This window comes from Manis javanica, chromosome 2 (genome assembly GCF_040802235.1).
Source record: "Manis javanica isolate MJ-LG chromosome 2, MJ_LKY, whole genome shotgun sequence".
In the NCBI taxonomy this organism is placed as follows: Eukaryota; Metazoa; Chordata; class Mammalia; order Pholidota; family Manidae; genus Manis; species Manis javanica.
This window is the reverse complement of record NC_133157.1, coordinates 87,466,232-87,485,417: the sequence shown is the minus strand read 5'-3', so window position 1 is coordinate 87,485,417 and position 19,186 is coordinate 87,466,232. Positions and strand designations below refer to the sequence as shown.

The 19,186-nt window shown below is 42.6% G+C and overlaps 1 pseudogene; it reads left to right on the top strand.

Annotated features, from left to right (window-relative positions):
- Nucleotides 1-778: 778 nt before the first annotated feature.
- Nucleotides 779-3,741, top strand: LOC140845555 (ski-like protein pseudogene; annotated as a pseudogene).
- The last annotated feature ends 15,445 nt before the right edge of the window (nucleotides 3,742-19,186 follow it).

Below are 19,186 nucleotides of genomic sequence, written 5' to 3'. Positions count from 1 at the left end.
ATTTTCAACATATCCCCAGGTTTTTGCTTTCCTGGGAACTGGCTGTATCAATGTTTGATCCACAGACAGTCCCTGATTACTCACACTGGCTGGGGAACATCACTACCTTATTCCCTAAAAATACTGTATTAAAAAATTCATATTTTTGTTTTTGTTACTCAGTGTATGTCTGTTCAGTTGGACAGAGGGATGGTCAAACAGATTTACCTGATGTTCTGGAAATGTGGCTGTTGGGTTACGTGGGAGAGGCCACCTGGTGCAGTAGTCCCGCTGTCTGCCTCGGCCTCTGCCTCACACCCTTTCAGTTCCCCCTCCTTGGGGACACCTTTCACCACACTGAGGAGCACCAGCCCAAGCTAGACTCCCCCTTCCCTCTAAGGATGCCATCCGGCTTGATAAGTGAAGAACCTGAGTGTCCTTTAGCTCTAGATCCTGTCAGACTATCACTGTAAACCTGAAAAAAAGATATTTAAGAGATTAGTAAATGTGATGAATGAAGCTGGGTGATAAGAAAAATGACCATTTCTAGAAGTAGTTAAAAAACAAAGCAGCCCAAATGAAAATTGGAGGGGAGATAATCCAATTTGTGTTTTTCTAGTTTGATATAAAATACTGTCCACACCAGGTCCAAGTCCAAGCAAAGGGCTAACAACAACCAGAGCTAGGTCTGAGCTGGGGGGGGGCTCCCTCCCTGGGCCCCACAGCTTCTGTGTGTGCGTGGGAGCTCCAAGTTACATTCAGAAGGGGAGCTCCTGACCGGCCGGAATCTGGAGCGGCGATGAGAAGACTGTCTGATGCCAGGGACAGCCATGGCTGTGCGCTCCACAGAGAGAAAACTGACCCTGAGCTCTCCTGCGCCAAACTGTCATTTTCACACAAACTAGAGTTTACTGGAGAAGCTGCTCTGGGGCAGTGTAGTGTCTGGGTACACTTACTCAGAAATACGGCTGAATGAACTCAAGGTGGCCCCAATCAACACTGCTCTGGGTTATTTCCACCCCAGACTGGGGACAGTGAGGCTGCTTGCCCCCCCTGTGAGGTTAGCCCCATCTCTCCACCCCTGACCTGCCCACTAACCCACCCTGGGAACCCCCATCCCAAACTCAGGCCTGTCCAATGGGGCTTTTGAACACCCAGTTGGGGGGAGAGCAAAAGCTCCTTCATAACCTTCAGTCAGAGGGAAAAATGTCAAGAGGAAAAACGATTTCTCACCGTCTGCATGCGGGAGAAAAGAGGGAACATGTGCTTGTCTTGCAGGGGGAAAGAGAGAAGGATACAGTGTTGGAAGGATCGTGTTCCAGAGACCGACAGTGCAGCTAAATGATTTGTGATCCACCATCCTCGAGTCTTGACAATAAAGTGGAAAAATTAGTATATCTAAGACATATTTTGGATTAAGCAGGTTTCTGAAGCTTAGCCACCATTTATTATATCATTTCAATAGGGAAATATGTTCCAGGTTTTTCACAAAACTCTAATGAATCAAGTACTTCTGCACTAAGAAAACTGGTACTGTAAACACATCAGCAAGCCCAGCCATTCATCAGCTGCATGCTGTGAAATTTTACTTCTAAGAGTAAACCAGTTATTCATAAATCTGAAGTTAAATCCAGCTGGTAGAGGGCTCATTACTCCTCTGCAAGTCATCACTCTTTACAAGCTTATCACTCTTTGTATGACATATTTTTTATCTAGCCTTTCCCGTTTAGGGCACAAATACTCATCTAGGTCATGAAGAGAATGAAGGCAATGGACGGGACTTCACTCGAAGGCCACACAGCTGTCAGGACAAGAGACGGGAGATGATAGCAGCCCTCCAGTGAAAAAATGATGACAGACATTCATGTAAATGGAAAAATGATGATAACCGGATGGGGAGCATGTCAAAGGAACCTGTGCTTCTGTGCCTGAAGCTTTACATTTAAATCCCAGTTTGAAACACACTTTGGCACAATTCCATCTAAGTAGTCAGAACTCCCTGGGTGGACCAGCAGCATTTTCTGCTCGATATTCCCAAGGAAGCATATGTCACCTACTGTATTTCTCCCTCTCCCATCTCAAGTTCTTCCTAGTCCACTCCTCATCCCTTCTGATAGCTCCACAGAACTCACCCAGACTGTGTTGGAAGGGGAGTCTATATCTTGCACTCAGGCTGGAGCAAAAAAGAGACTCTGCCCAAGTCTTAAATTCTGTTCTCCGAGAATTTTCACTCCAGCAAATAAATACAGTCTGTGATGAATTGTACATCTGTTGTTCAAGGTGTACTTTAGACCAGCTTCATATCTTAAAGGTTGGGGAATACTTCCATTCAAGGCCCCATCTTGTGGACTGATCACATTAACTAAATGCACAAAGACTTGGTAACACTTTATTGCGGCCATGCACTTTTCCACAAAGTGGTAGCATACTTCCTGCTAAAAACTCATTGGCCCAGTTAAAGGAAACTGGCAGTGCATTTCAAGTGGAACATGAATGCTTCAGCAAATGTCAGGGTCTATTTGCACCCCAGTTCTATGTTCAGCCTGATGCACCGTGTATTCAGCATCTGGAATGCTGTGGAATGTTTGCGCCCCAGACATTTGTGATGCATTCTCATAGATCACCTGACAAAAGGACTTACCACTGGGGCTTTGAATCAGCCGAATGGCATTGCTATCTTCACATGAAGCAGAAGTACTTAGGGACACCTGAAGAAAAGAAACTGAAAATAATTTTGAAGAAATGAAGGAGAAATTTAGCCTGAGAAATGGAAAGAGAATTCAATCCAAGTTAGATGCATTATCAGGAATGGAATTACAGCCATGGTATCCTGTTATAAAGCAGGAAGGTGACCATGTTTCTCAGACACATTCATTTTTATACCCCAGCTACTATTTGTACCTGTGTGATAAACTGGTTGCCCCAAATATGTCCCCTACTGCTGCTGTATCCCAGTCTAAAGAGGTCACAAAGACAGAGGCAAGTAGGATCAGACCAAGACAGGCAGAGAAGCCTCATAGTAGTTGGAAACACCAAAAATCTGTGTCTTATCCAGATGTCTCACTAGAGAAACAAGAGATAATGGATTTAAAAACAAGTAGAGAATTATGTAGCCGTTTTGATCCATCAATCTCAAGTGATTCTACAAATGAAAAGAAACCTGAGTCTACCAGTTTCAACTCACACACGCAAGGCAGTGACTGGCCATGATGCTGTGGCCTCATCTCCACTTCTGGTCAGAGACGTCATCTGTGAGGATGATAAGGGAAAAGTCGTGGAAGAAGTAATGAGAACTTACATAAAACAACAGGAGAAACTGAACTCAATTTTGCAAGAGAAGCAACAACTTCAGATGGAAGTTGAAATGTTGAGTAGTTCAAAAGCTATGAAGGAACTCACTGAAGAACAGCAGAATTTGCACAAAGAGCTTGAGTCTTTGCAGAATGAACATGCACAAAGAACGGAGGAATTTTATATTGAACAGTAAGATTTAGAGAAAAAGCTAGAGCAGGTAATGAAGCAAAAATGTACCTGTGACTCAAATTTAGAAAAAGACAGATGCTGAAAATGCAGCACAGTTGGCAGAACTGAGACAGATTGGACCATGCCGAGGCTGATAGACAAGAACACCAAGATGAACATAGACAGGAACAGGAGGCAAGACAGAAGTTAGAGATGATGATAAAAGATTTAAAGCTGCAAGTTTTGAAATCATTAAAGATTGCTAAAGAATAGAAACCTTTAAAGAGATTCATCTGTGTATTTCCAATAGGGTTTATTGTTGTTTGTTTGCTTTGGTTATTGAATTCTGAACAACGTGTTTGCCTGAAGATAACCAGGCATTGTGTTCATTTGTAGATCAAAAAAAGTGAAGAGATTGTGTATTAGTACATAAAATTTGACATTTTCCAAATGAATGAAAATGTATGTTTCTTTGTATTTTTTCCAACCAGCTTAGTAACAATACTATGTGGTTTAAAGTTTTAGATAATCTGCCAATATTTCTAATGCAAATTTAGCAGTTGTATACTTTTTAAAAGCTTCATTGTGTGATGAAAAATTGTTATGGTTAATTTTGTTACCCATTTTTCAGACTCAATTTTAGATACAGTGGTGGCTTCATGTTTCAGATATACAAAGCTACTCAAGAAATTGAATCTCCATTTTTTTCACTAACACAATCTACATTCTAACAGTATACTCATTATTAAATGCAAAACTTGCTTTTATTTCGTTCCTTTGTGGAAATAATTTCCACCAATTCTCTTTTTAATGCCTCCTAAGAGACATTTTTTCAAAAGAGAAATTTCGTTGATGAGATTATAGCACACCTCATGGGCATGATGGGGAAGGTTAACATACTTTGTTACAAACTGCTCCTGAACAAAAGAAAACAGATGTGATTTGTTTTTTGGTTGAAATGTGGTAATACGTAGAATTTTTTTTTACTGCAGAACTGGAGGGTATAACATGTAATGGTTTTTGAACTTCTGTTTACATTAATAGTGGTGTTAAAATTTTACTCTTCTTAAGAAAAACTGATACCATTGATGTACATGAGTTTCTATACAATCCATAATTCTCCTGTACAGTTTTTGTATATAGTTATGGGTGTTATTGAAATTTATATAATGGGTTTGTTTTCCTTCAAATTGTAAAATATTAAACACCTTGAAGCTTAAAAAAAAAAGGAAAAGGAAAATGCTTAGTGACCATGTTTTAGTGACACTAAATGCTTAGTGACACTTAGTGACACTCTTTGTGAAGAGTTAAACTTTACATTGCTGTTGCCACTAGTCATTAGCAAGCCAGGCACATGGGAGGAAGTGACTGGGTGATTCTCCAGGGCCAGATCACCCCCTGCTGTGCTCTGATAAATAACACTCTGGGGCTCTGGAAATGCCAAGAGAACCATGAAAAGTCCCTGGGGCTGGGGTGAGAGACAGGACTCCACTAAGGTCAAGAGGTCACAGAATGACTGCTTCAGGAAGTAGAAGAAACTATCTTGTTTGCAGGGAAGGAAGAAGTAGCCAATTCAGTGGGTGTAAAAAAGATAGCAAAATAAATATCTATTTAGTAACTCACAGTGTAAGGTAAATGCCCACGAGTCCATACTGATGTAAACAAATAATTGAAAAAACAAATAAGTGGAAGCAAATAAGCAAGTCTCCCATGCAAAACAATTCCAGTAGTTTATATAGACTTCCCACCCCGGAGAAGGCCAACAAAATGCCTCTCCTTTAATGGGGGCCACACATAGTAAACCTCCTTCCAAAGGGCACAGCACTGAACGGGGAAAACAGCAACTTCACAGTGAGGAGATCTGACAAACATCGCCTCATCCTGGGGACCAAGGTTAACATCACTAGTGATCAGTCACGTCAATAGTTTGTACCCTTGAATGATGTGGTAAGAATGGCACTTTAGCTCTGTGGTCTTTCTCCCGAAAATCCAGAACCCTAGTACATTCATGAGACAAATTCAGACAAATGCCAATAGAGAGGCATCCTACAGAAATATCTGACCCAGACTCCTCAGAAATGTCAAGGTCATCAAAAATGAGGAAAGTCATAGAAACTGATTTCCCAGAGGAATCTGAAAGAGACGTGGTCACTAAATGGAACGTGGTGCCCTGGAATAGAAACAGGACTTCGGCAAAAAACAAAAGAAGTCTGGAGAGAATACGGATTTGATTATTAATAATGTATCAATGTTAGTTCATTAATTGTTATAAATGTACCGTGCTGATGTAAGATATTAATAATAGTGGAAACTAGGAACAGGGTGGACAGGAGCCCTCTGTACAGTCTTTCCAATTTTTCTGTAAATCTAAAACTTTTCTACAATTAAAAGTTAGTCTAAGAAATCTAGTCAGTGCATGCATTTATCCTGTACTACATCTCTTCTCTCATCCCACTGTCAAGAATTTAGTATCTCTGGAATAAGTCAACTGTATCCATTTCACTCCAGATAGAAAGTCAAGGTTGGGGTAGAGAAAATGACTGGGAAGGGAGGATGGGTGCACACAGCTCTCAGGCAGAAAGAAGGTGGCCAAGGTTACGACAAAGTGCATCATTCCACATAAGGAACAGCCGAAGAGACCTTAGGGGCAATGACAGATGAGGGAAGACCTCAAGTAGAGTGGCCATGGAGCAGGCAAAATGCCTTGCCCATCATTCCCAAGGAGCAGGTCAGTGTACATCGGGGGCTGGCCACTATCTGGTGGGTTGAAGAACAAGATGCCATTGTTTGTTAGGGATACTGAAGAAAGGAAACAATTCAAAGCCTGTATGGGTGTGTGCAACTGGAAGAAAATCATCTTGCAGCGCTAGCTGCCAACCTGGGGTGGTCCTGTCCCCCACGGAACATTTAGCAACGTTTGCAGACACTCTGGACTGTCATGACTTGGGAAGTGCTGCTACAACATCTTGTGAGTAGTGGCCAGGCTGCAAAATACCGTTCAGCTTGCAGGACGTGTCCGGATTTTCAATGTGCAGTATACGCCACATCACAGGATTTCCAACCCAGATATTGGTGTGCTCAGGCTGAGGAACCCTTCTTAGAAGAAATCTCTGTCTTGCGTCTTATTCCCAACTTTGAAAGCCAAGTAAGTGACACATTTTCATTGAGCACCTACCACGCGCATGTCGCCACCCTGAGCAGCTCTTAATTATTCTGTTCCGTGTTTCCTCATTTCTCAGGTGCAGGATAGCTCTTTCCTGGTGGGAACTGTGACTCACTTCAGCCACCAGCTTGCCTCTCCATCAAGCAGGTGGCTCATACACAAACCTGGACACTGTCCCTCCAAGGACGGCATGACTCAGAGAGCTCCTCCGCCACCCACCCTCGCGGCCACCCTTCCACCCGCCTCCCCAGGCCTTGCAGGTCTGAGCAGACTGGGCTGTTAGCATGGAGCGGAGGCCTGGAACAGTAGGAAACTGAAGTCTGTGAATTGGCTCTAGTGTCTAGAAAGGCATCTCTCGTGTTAAGTCCTGGGAGACAAGGGGGGAAAATGAGTCTCAAATGCCAGACCCAGAACTTTATCCTGTACCACATAAATACTGGGAGGCCCCAGTCATTTGTGACTAAGGAAATGATATGGAGAAAAAGGGGAATTTTACAAAGACTAAGTAAGATGGATCTGTACTCTTTTGGGTCACACTCCACTCTACCCAGCCATCCCCATGAACTAATGAATATCCCAGAGAGAAACACATTTTATGTCTTTCTTTCTGTAACACTGAAACCTAACATTTAAAGTCCAGAAAGAGCATGAAATGACTTTTTTTTTTTTTTTTTTATCTCATCCATGGAAATACATTAAACCAAACACATTTTCTTCTCTTGGTTTTTTATGATCAGCATGACTAAATAAATTTCCCTTGTATCCGATTTAATAAAACTACAATAAGCAAACTCAGCATATGAAAGAGTACCACTGGAGTTCTACCCTCAAATCACTCACAGTGTGAAGAAAATAATCCCCTCACCTTAGGGGACAAACGGACAGTCATACAGCTCTGTGATAAACACATCGGATTTTTCCATCTGATGCAAGACTCATTTTTAGCCAATATTCAGTCAGCCAATGCTCCAGTTTTCCCCCTTAAATAACCTTATTTAATTTAGCCACACTATGTTATGTTCTTTATTTTACCACCAGTTACAATGTTTAAGTATTGATACCTACTTCCTAGGTTAACTGTGATATGAAAAATCAAACAATGCTTTCTTTACCACTGAAAGAGTATTAAAAATACTTTAAAATGAAAGGAAGAGGAGAGCAAGCTAAAGGTTTTTGTTTCAACAAATCCCGATCAACCAGTTGTCCAAGTATTTATAAGTTTTTCCAAAAAATTAACCTCTGCACAGGAAAGAGAGCCTCAGACTGAGTATTCTCAGAGCTTTATGTTTATGCAGGAATCATCTGCAGAGAGGTGACGTGCTTGGGCTTAACAAAGCCACAAACATCCTGCATGCCAGGGCATCTGTCATCCCCAGGTGCCTGGGTAGAGGTTTACCTAGTGAGTCATGGAAGCGGAGGCCAGGTAGGGATCTCGTGAATGAAATGACGAGGCATCTTGTTTCTTACATCCAGTGTCTGAAGCACAGCAGTTCCTTGATAATTGCAGATATATTGTGAAGACCCAGGTTTATGCCTTAAGCAATTACATACACACTCACCTGTTTTCCCTCAATTTGTAAATTCCTTGAGGCTTGGTGAGCAGTTTAAGGCCAGGTAGCCAGCTCCCCTGAATTGATCTGAAGTACAGCCCAAAACGAATCTTGGTAGCACAGATTCTCATTAGTAAAGGCAGCCCTATGTTCTCATATCAGAGGCCTCAATAAACCAGAAAAGGACATAAGGGGTTATTATGTGGTAACATCAGAAAACTCGCTTTTTAAATAGTCGAAACTATTTCTAAAATGTGCTACTTCTAGATTTACATCTGAAGGAGCCTAATTGTTTTCTTTGGTAATGTATCTGCATAATTATTTTATTCAAGAGAGGAGAGCGGTGATTTCTCCATTCTCCTCCCGCCCTCTGTCCTTGGTCCAGCTGGTAGGAGGTGATGAGAACTTTAACTGGGAAACAGAAAGGAACCAACGGGTGCAGACTGCTGTGAATTCAGTCCAGACATAGTAAGTGCCAGTGTTTTAAAGTTCCCGCGGTGTCAGCTTGTGCTCAGCATTTTCCAAACCAGAAGGAAGATGTCCTGCTTGCTTGTGTTTGTATTCCAGTATTGGCGGAGATGCCTGCAGACTTATGGGGGTTGAGACAGGGTGAGATTTCCTAAACCTAGTTTGGGGCCCATGAGCTAACAAAGTCAAGTGTACTTGGGAATATTAGTTCTTCCCTCTGAAAATAGAAGTATCCTCAAGTCTATCGCACCTTAAAACTCTAGTTTCCCTGCACCTGGAGCTCCTTTAGAATCTCAGAGGTTTGCATATTTCCTAAGAGAATTTGATCCCTCTCAGGTGGTTTTAAGTTAACATCTAAAATTTTTCATCCTCAATTTAAGTAGTTGCAAAGAATATAATTTCTCATGTGTCATAATACTGACATTTACAAATAAACTGTCACTCTTAAGTGGATCAATAAGATAAATACCAATGGAATTCATGTCTACCTTCATCCATTCTTTAAAAAAAATGAGCAAGCTCTTTAAGAACTAGAATATCAATTACAATTGTTCTTTGAAATTGTATTTCATTCCACTTTCGACATCACATTTAATACTAACATAATTTAATTTAATGCTTGAAGTTCTTTTATTTATAGCCCTATCATATTTTTCTGCAACAAAATACATATACACAGGTTGAAATTTGTTGATTTTATTTCCTATGACCATAAGTTTCTAAGTGTTAAAAAAATTCTTCTGAACTGCATTACTATTATAAATATTATTGGGCCATAATTAATTGATCTGAACAACATAGACACAATGTGAATATTGTGATAACTAATCATTTTAAACACAAAGGGTAAACAATTACTGAAATGGATCTTTTAGTGAAGAGAAGAGTGATTGTATCACAGGCCTTACTGCATTGCCTGTTTGTTTGACTGCCAGAAGCTTCACAGGCTGGAACAATGCTCCACTGTAGGATGCTGGATGGATAAGACATGCGCCTTTGACTGGGAAGGGAATAAGGATGATTGTGAAAGTAGAGGCAGGAGGGGAGAACCAGAAGTATCTTCTCTTGCAAGTACGTAGCTGGGCTTCAGGAAGCCCAGACAGACGTCACCTCTTCCTCCTTTTGGAGTCCAAAGTCCTTAGACTTTGCTTCTCTGTTGTGTGTAATAATTGCCTTATTCTACATTGTAAGCTCCTTGAGAGCTTTGTGTGCATGCACGCGCGTGCATGGGTAGTGTTCTGCTTGCTCTGGAGGTCTGTTGGCTCTAATATCTTACCAGCATTACATGCTGTTTGAAGAAGCAGAGCTCAAAGAGACTAAGGGGCTTGCCTAAGCTCACTGATCTGCTTCAGACAGTGCTGAGACCTCCTTTGACTATCCTAACTCTAAATGCAGTGGTCTTCCCACCTCCCCCATGTTTACATACCTTATTGTCCTCAGAACTAGGATGTGCCACTAAACCAGCCCCCCTGCACGGGGTGTTAGCAGCTGCCATCTGGTCTCTTGCAGCAGAAGGAAGGGACCTGAAGAGTACCTTGGTCCCAGAGAGCTGCCTAAATCCTTGCATCTTACTGTGCATACAGACCACCTGAGCAGCCATCTAACTGCAGACTGCTTCCCAGAGCCCCGGGTCTGTGATGGGGCCCACAGCTGATGCTGGTGCTGTTGGGGAATAGTGAGCTTACATACAGCCTAGCCATTTTCCCAGTTCTCTTGAGGAAAAAAAGCTTTAAGGCAACGGTTGTCAATCTTGGCTGTATGTTGGAAATCTGTGGAAGCTTAAAACTCCACTGATGCCTGGGTCCCACCTCAGATTTGGATCTCATCGGCTGGGGCATCAGCCTGGGCACTGGGGTTTTTTAACTCCACAATGAGTCTGTTCTGCAGCCACGACTGAGGACCACTGCTGTAAGTGGTTTGCTCCGTGGGTGCAGCGGGAATGCTGAGGACAGAAACCAGGCCGTGTGGCCCTCTGGCCAGTGTCTGCCTCAGACCAGGGTGTGACTGGGTTCCCAAGCTGCTGCCACACTGCCCAGAGTCATGATAATTAAAGGAAACTCGCGTTCAGAGCTCATGTGTGCCAGCCTCTGTTTGAACACTTCGTATGTGTCACCTTGCACCCCTGACGACATGAGGTGGGGACTATTACGGTCATCCCATCTGACGGGTGAGGCTATGGGGCGCAGAGAGGGCAAGTGTCTTGCCTGAGAAGGGATTTCAAGATCCAAACCAAGTGACACGGCTCTGGACCCGTGTGTTTCACCGTGAAGCTCTACTGCCTCCCACCCAGAATACATCGCGGGTCCTGCTCTGGGCTGAATTCAGATGCCGAAGCCCTAATGCCAGTACCTCGGGGATGGAGATGGGGCCTTTCCAGAGGCTGTGTGAGGACGTGAGGACGCAGAGAGAAGGCAGCCGTCTGCCAGCCAAGCAGAGGGGCTTCGGGAAACCCCACACCTGCCGACACCTTGATCTGGGACTTCCAGCCTCCTGAGGTGGGAGATAATGCAGTCCTGCTGTTTACCCACCCTGTCGGTGGTATTTTTTATGGCAGCCCTAGAAATCTAAGAGGCCCCAACTTAGAGCAGTCTGATAAATGCAGAAATTACACAGCTGAAGTGGAAACTGAACCAGACTTTCCTTCCATTTGCACCAGGCGAAGTGCAGAAGTATCCCGGATATCCCGTGTGCACTGCAGCCTTGTTCCGGCCGCTGACCTGCTGCGCTATTTGAGGATCCTCCTGACTGGTGCCCTAACCTGCCCTCTCACCCATGATCCTCCCTCCCCTCAGGACGGATGGGGCCATCCGCCCTCACAAACCTCCCCAGGGAACAGTGGGTTCCCACAGCTGCAGAGTAGACATGATCCCATGGCCGGCCCGCACTTCATACCTCCTGCCCTCCTACACCGTCCCCACTGTTGTCCCTTATCCACCCCAAATGCACACCCACATCCCCCTGCCATCCTGGTGTCCTCCTTACATAACCTCTCTTCTCTTTTGATCAAATCTCACTTGCTAGGAGGCCCAGCTCACACACACCTTGCCACCCGGTGATGCCGGGGTTCTGTTCACGAAGCTGAAGAATGAGCGTCACAAACAGTCAAGGTAGGAGAGCAAGGTGCAGACTTTTATTTAGAGATAAAGTGAAAGGACAGAGCTCCCGGCTCACGCCAGGAGGGGACAAGAGAGTCCGTGGTGGTGCGTTGTCTAGGGGATTTATGGGCAGTTGAGAGACAAAGAGCTGGATGCAGATCCACCAGACGGTCTCTAAATGTTTATTTTTAAAGACACACTAAGTTTCTCATCAGTTTTCTAGACTATTTTGTGGAGTTAACATAAGAAATTTACTGCTTTGATCCTTTCTCAGAATAGCAGTTTCTTGGTTTGGGAGCATATCAGTCAAGGCTGCTTGTTTTGCTTTCAAGGTGAGCTGAGTTACTGACTTGATTAGGGCTGGAGGAGGAAAAGCAGCATCTGGGTAAAGTTAAAGATTAACTGGGCCTCTTGGCAGGCTAAAGTAAATTTTACAATAGCCTCATTTAATTGACACAAACAAGACATGGGCTATGCTGAGGTATTTTCTTATCTGGGGGATGTTCAAACATTCCCGGCCAGGTTATTCCTGGCTTTTTAGTTTTAACTAATCTTCACTGAAGAATGCTTATATTCCTAGTTTGATATTTTACTTTAGAGAATTAATGTGACTCTGTCTTTGTTTAATTGTTTAATATGGAGTTTTGGTAGGGGTCTTTTTCCAGAGGCCCTCACCCTGCTCTGACTACACCTTCGGTCCCTGTCTCACCGGGACACGGAGCATTCTCTCTCCCCAGAATCCCTCTCTCCTCTGCCCCCTGAGTCACCCCGTGGACGCCTCACCACAGCACCGCCAAGGAGATGCAGGAGTCCAGACTGTGGACAGTAGGTTCAATAGAAGACTTCCCTGCAGGGGAAGTGGAGGGCTGAGTCAGAGAGACCATGGTGCCAAAAGGAAAAAGTATTAGGGTTTTACAGTCATCGGTCTTTAGCCGAGCGGATGTTTCCGACGGGAAGGGCAGGCCGCAAGCACCAGGATTTCCACCTCTTGGTTAGCAGGGCCTGAGGCCGTGGATGTTCTCGGGTCTGGGGAGGACGTGTTCCAGCTCCTCTCCAGACCTGCAGTTTCTCAAATAATTACACTGAGAAGATCAGCATTAGTTTTCCTGTAGATTCTGTCCTCTCCCCCGGTGTTACATGTGAGCTCTCTGGGGGCAAGTGTCTCAGTTTTCTGCCTCCTGGGTCCCTGGAGCAGAGCCTTGTTGGTGTTTGGTAGATGTTTATGGACCCAAATTCAGGAGGTAAAATCGCACGATTATGTCACTGAAAGACAGTCTTGCTGGGAAGTCTGCAGAAAGCTAAGTGGAGCCTTTATGAGAGCTGTGTGAACTCCTCACTGTTCACCACGCAACCCCTGAAAGTGACTGTAGCAGCCAAAACACAAGGTAAGAATATATACCAATCATCCAACAAGTAGGAATTTTTCTCATTCTTACATAAGGTCTGAATCAATAGTGACACATTTCTGTTTGAATCTACAAATTGGCCCAAGAGGATGTTGGTATATAAACAAAGGCCTCAACTGATTAAAGTGGTGAGAACAGATTTTAATCAGAAACAGCTATTGTACCTGGGAAAAGAGGCCAGCGTGAGATTTGCCCCTTTAAAGGGAGAATAAGGGGGCGGGCAGGGGAGTGAAAAACGGGCCTCAGAGGAGCCTCACTCAAGTTGGTCTAGGAACAACTGTCAGGGATGAGAAAATATGAGAAAGACAAGTGCTTTCCAGCACAGGCTGGACTGAGTTCACAGAGCCCAGAGCACAAGAGATGTTCTCACTAGAGACCATTTCTTGTCTGGGCACAGCCTGCATTTGGAATCCCTGCCTCTCTCCTTCACTTTGCATTGCATCAAGCATCAGGCCGTTAAGATCTGAGAAAGCGGTCCAAACATCATTTATAATAATATGTTCAAGATTAATGCATGTGGTGGGCATGTATCAGAATTCCCTTCCTATGGACACTTGGTATGCTTCCACATTCTGGCTGCTGTGAACATAGGTGTAAGTATTATTATTATTATTTTGATATCATTAATGTAAAATTACATAAACAACATTATGGTTACTACACTCCCCCAATTATCAGATCACCCCCACATACCCCATTACAGTCACTGTCCATCAGCGTAGCAAGATGCTATGGAATCACTACTTGTCCTCTCTGTATATACTGCCTTTCCCGTGTCCCCCCCTACATTATGTGTGCTAATTGCAATGCCCCATTGTACCCCTTATCCCTCCCTTCCCTCCCATCCTCCCCAGTCCCTTTCACTTTGGTAACTGTAAGTCCATTCTTGGGTTCTGTGAGTCTGCTGCCATTTTGTTCCTTCAGTTTTATCTTTGTTCTTATACTCCACAGATGAGTGAAATCATCTGATACTTGTCTTTCTCCACCTGGCTTATTTCACTGAGCATAATACCCTCTAGCTCCATCCATGTTGTTGCAAATGGTAGGATTTGTTTTCTTCTTATGGCTGAATAATATTCCATTGTGCATATGTACCACATCTTCTTTATCCATTCATCTACTGATGGACACTTGGGTTGCTTCCATTTCTTGGCTCTTGTAAATAGTGCTGTGATAAACATAGGGGTGCATCTGTCTTTTTCAAACTGGGCTCAAGCATTCTTAGGGTAAATTCCTAGAAGTGGAATTCCTGGGTCAAATGGTATTTCTATTTTGAGCTTTTTGAGGAACCTCCATACTGCCTTCCACAATGGTCGAACTAATTTACATTCCCACCAGCAGTGTAGGAGGGTTCCCCTTTCTCTACACAACCTCACCAACATTTGCTGTTGTTCGTCTTTTGGATGGTAGCCATCCTTACTGGTGGGAGGTGATATCTCATTGTGGTTTCAATTTGCATTTCTCTGATGACTAGCGATGTGTCTGTTGGCCATCTGAATTTCTTCTTTGGAGAACTGTCTGTCCAGCTCCTCTGCCCATTTTTTAATTGGATTATTTGCTTTTTGTTTCTTGAGGTGCGTGAGCTCTTTATATATTTTGGATAACAACCCTTTATCAGATCTGTCATTTATGAATATATTCTCCCATACTGTAGGGTACCTTTTTGTTCTATTGATGGTGTCCTTTGCTGTACAGAAGCTTTTCAGCTTGATATAGTCCCACTTGTTCATTTTTGCTTTTGTTTCCCTTGCCTGGAGACATATGTTCATGAAGAAGTCACTCGTGTTTATGTCCAAGAGATTTTTGCCTATGTTTTTTCCTAAGAGTTTTATGGTTTCATGACTTACATTCAGGTCTTTGATCCATTTTTTTTTATTTTGGTATCATTAATCTACAATTACAGAAAGAACATTTTGTTTACTAGGTTCCCCCCTTCACCAAGTCCCCCCCACATACCCCTTCACAGTCACTGTCCATCTGCATAGTAAGATGCTGTAAAATCACTACTTGTCTTCTCTGTGTTGCGCAGCCCTCCCCGTGCCCCCCATACAGTATACATGCTAATAGTGATGCCCTCTTTCTTTTTCCCCACCCTTATCCCTCCCTTCCCACCCATCGTCCCCAATCCCTTTCCCTTTGGTAACTATTAGTCCATTCTTGGGTTCTGTTATTCTGCTGCTGTTTTGTTCCTTCAGTTTTCCTTTGTTCTTATACTCCACATATGAGTGAAATCATTTGGTACTTGTCCTTCTCTGCTTGGCTTACTTCACTGAGCATAATACCCTCTAGCTCCATCCATGTTGTTGCGAATGGGAGGATCTGTTTTTTTCTTATGGCTGCGTAGTATTCCATTGTGTATATGTACCACATCTTCTTTATCCATTCATCTACTGATGGACATTTAGGTTGCTTCCATATCTTGGCTATTGTAAACAGTGCAGCGATAAACATAGGAGTGCATCTGTTTTTTTCAAACTGGAGTGCTGCATTCATTTTTTGTGTTTTTAATTTTTTTTGTATTTCATCCATTTATTTTCTTTATTAAGGTATTATTGATGTACACTCTTATGAAGGTTTCACATGAAAAAAAAATGTGGTTACTACATTCACCCGTATTATCAAGGTCCTCCACATACCCCATTGCAGTCACTGTCCATCAGTGTAGTAAGATGCCACAAAGTCACTATTTGCCTTCTCTATGCTACACTGTCTTCACGGTGAACCCCCACACCATGTGTACTGAACATAATGCCCCTCAATCTCCTCCCTCCCTTCCCACCCACCCTTCCCCTCCCCTCCCCTTTGGTAACTGCTAGTCCCTTCTTGGAGTCTGTGAGTCTGGTGCTGTTTTGTTCCTTCAGTTTTGCTTCATTGCTATACTCCAAACATCAGGGAAATCATTTGGTACTTGTCCATCTTTGCCTGGCTTATTTCACTGAGCATAATATCCTCCAGCTCCATCCATGTTGTTGCAAATGGTAGGAGTTGTTCCTTTCTTATGGCTGAATAGTATTACATTATGTATATGTGCCACATCTTCTTTATCCATCGTCTTCTGAAGGACACTTAGTTGCTTCCATATCTTGGCTATTGTAAATAGTGCTGCGATAAACATAGGGGTGCATGTCTTTTTTTTTTACTTTTTTTTATTTTGTTATCATTAATCTACAATTATACGAAGAACATTATGTTTACTAGGCTCTCCCCTACCCCAAGTCCCCCCCACAAACCCCATTATAGTCACTGTCCATCAGCATAGTAAGATGTTGTAGAATCACTACTTGTCTTCTCTGTGTTACAAAGCCCTCCCCTTTACCCCACCCCCCACATTATACATGCTAATCATAATACCCCCTTCCTTCTTCCCCACCTTTATCCCTCCCTACCCTCCCATTCTCCCCAGTCTCTTTCCCTTTGGTGACTGTTAGTCCATTCTTGGGTTCTGTGATTCTGCTGCTGTTTTGTTCCTTCAGTTTTTCTTTTGTTCTTATACTCCACAGATGAGTGAAATCATTTGGTACTTGTCTTTCTCTGCTTGGCTTATTTCACTGAGCATAATACCCTCTAGCTCCATCCATGTTGTTGCAAATGGTAGGATTTGTTTTCTTCTTATGGCTGAATAATATTCCATTGTGCATATGTACCACATCTCCTTTATCCATTCATCCACTGACAGACACTTAGGTTGCTTCCATTTGTTGGCTATTGTAAATAGTGCTGTGATAAACATAGGGGTACATCTGTCTTTTTCAAACTGGAGCGCTGCATCCTTAGGGTAAATTCCTAAAAGTGGAATTCCTGGGTCAAATGGTATTTCTATTTTGAGCATTCTGAGGAACCTCCATACTGCTTTCCACAATGGTTGAACTAGTTTACATTCCCACCAGCAATGTAGGAGGGTTCCCCTTTCTCCACAACCTCACCAACATTTGTTGTTGTTTGTCTTTTCGATGATGGTGATCCTTACTGGTGTCGGGTGATGTCTCATAGTGGTTTTAATTTGCATTTCTCTGATGATTAGCGATGTGGAGCATCTTTTCATGTGCCTGTTGGCCATCTGGATTTCTTCTTTAGAGAACTGTCTATTCAGCTCCTCTGCCCATTTTTTAATTGGATTATTTGCTTTTTGTTTGTTGAGGTGCATGAGCTCTTTATATAATTTGGATGTCCACCCCTTACCAGATATGTCATTTATGAATATGTTCTCCCATACTGTAGGATACCTTTTTGTTCTTTGATGGTGTCCTTTGCTGTACAGAAGCTTTTTAGCTTGATATAGTCCCACTTGTTCATTTTTGCCTTTGTTTCCTTGCCCGGGGAGATATGTTCATGAAGAAGTCACTCATGTTTATGTCCATGAGATTTTTGCGTATGTTTTTTTCTAAGAGTTTTATGGTTTCATGACTTACATTCAGGTGTTTGATCCATTTTGAATTTACTTTTGTGTATGACGTTAGACAGTGATCCAGTTTCATTCTCTTACATGTAGCTGTCCAGTTTTGCCAGCACCATCTGTTGGAGAGACTGTCATTTCCCCATTGTATGTCCATGGCTCCTTTATCATATGTTAATTGACCATATATGTTTGGGTTAATATCTGGAGTCTCTGTTCTGTTCCACTGGTCTGTGGCTCTGTTCTTGTGCCAGTGCCAAATTGTCTTGATTACTGAGGCTTTGTAGTAGAGCTTGAAGTTGGGGAGTGAAATCCCCCCCAGTTTATTCTTCCTTCTCAGGATTGCTTTGGCTATTCGGGGTCTTTGGTGTTTCCATATGAATTTTTGAACGATTTTTTCCAGTTTCTTGAAGAATGATGTTGGTAATTTGATAGGGATTGTATCAAATCTGTATATTGCATTGGGCAGGATGGCCATTTTGACAATATTATTTCTTCCAAGCCAAGAGCATGGGATGAATTTCCATTTGTTAGCGTCCTCTTTAATTTCTCTTAAGAGTGTCTTATAGTTTTCAGAGTATAGGTTTTTCAGTTCCTTGGTTAGGTTTATTCCTAGGTATTTTATTCCTTTTGATGCAATTGTGAATGGAGTTGTTTTCCTGATTTCTCTTTCTGTTGGTTTATTGTTAGTGTACAGAAAAGCCACAGATTTCTGTGTGTTAATTTTGCATCCTGCAACTTTTCTGAATTCCTATATTAGTTCCAGTAGTTTTGGAGTGGAGTCTTTAGGGTTTTTTTATGTACAGTATCATGTCATCTGCAAATAGTGACAGTTTAACTTCTTCTTTAACAATCTGGATTCCTTGTATTTCTTTGTTCTGTCTAATTGCTGTTGCAAGGACCTCCAGTACTATGTTGAATCACAGTGGGGAGAGTGGCCATCCCTGTCTTGTACCCGATCTCAGAGGAAAAGCTTTCAGCTTCTCGCTGTTCAGTATGCTGTTGGCTGTGGGTTTATCATATATGGCCTTTATTATGTTGAGGTACTTGCCCTCTATTCCCATTTTGCTGAGAGTTTTTATCATGAATGGATGTTGAATTTTGTCAAATGCTTTTTCAGCATCTATGGAGATAATCATGTGCTTTTTTCCTTCTTTTTGTTTATATCGTGGATGATGTTGATGAATTTTTTAATGTTGTACCATCCTTGCATCCCTGGGATGAATCCCACTTAGTCATGATGCAGAATGATGTATTTTTTAATTTGGTTTGCTAATATTTTGTTGAGTATTTTTGCATCTATGTTCATCAGGCATATTGGTTTGTAGTTTTCTTTTTTGGTGGGGTCTTTGCCTGGTTTTGGTATTAGGGTGATGTTGGCTTCATAGAATGAGTTTGGGAGTATTCCCTCCTCTTCTATTTTTTGGAAAACTTTAACTAGAATGGGTATTATGTCTTCTCTGTATGTCTGATAAAATTCTGAGGTAAATCCACCTGGCCCGGGGGCTTTGTTCTTGGGTAGTTTTTGATTACCAACTCAATTTCTTTGCTGGTAATGGGTTTGTTTAGATTTTCTGTTTCTTCTTTGGTCAGTCTTGGAAGCTTGTATTTTTCTAGGAAGTTGTCCATTTCTTCTAGGGTTTCCAGCTTGTTAGCATATAGATTTTCAT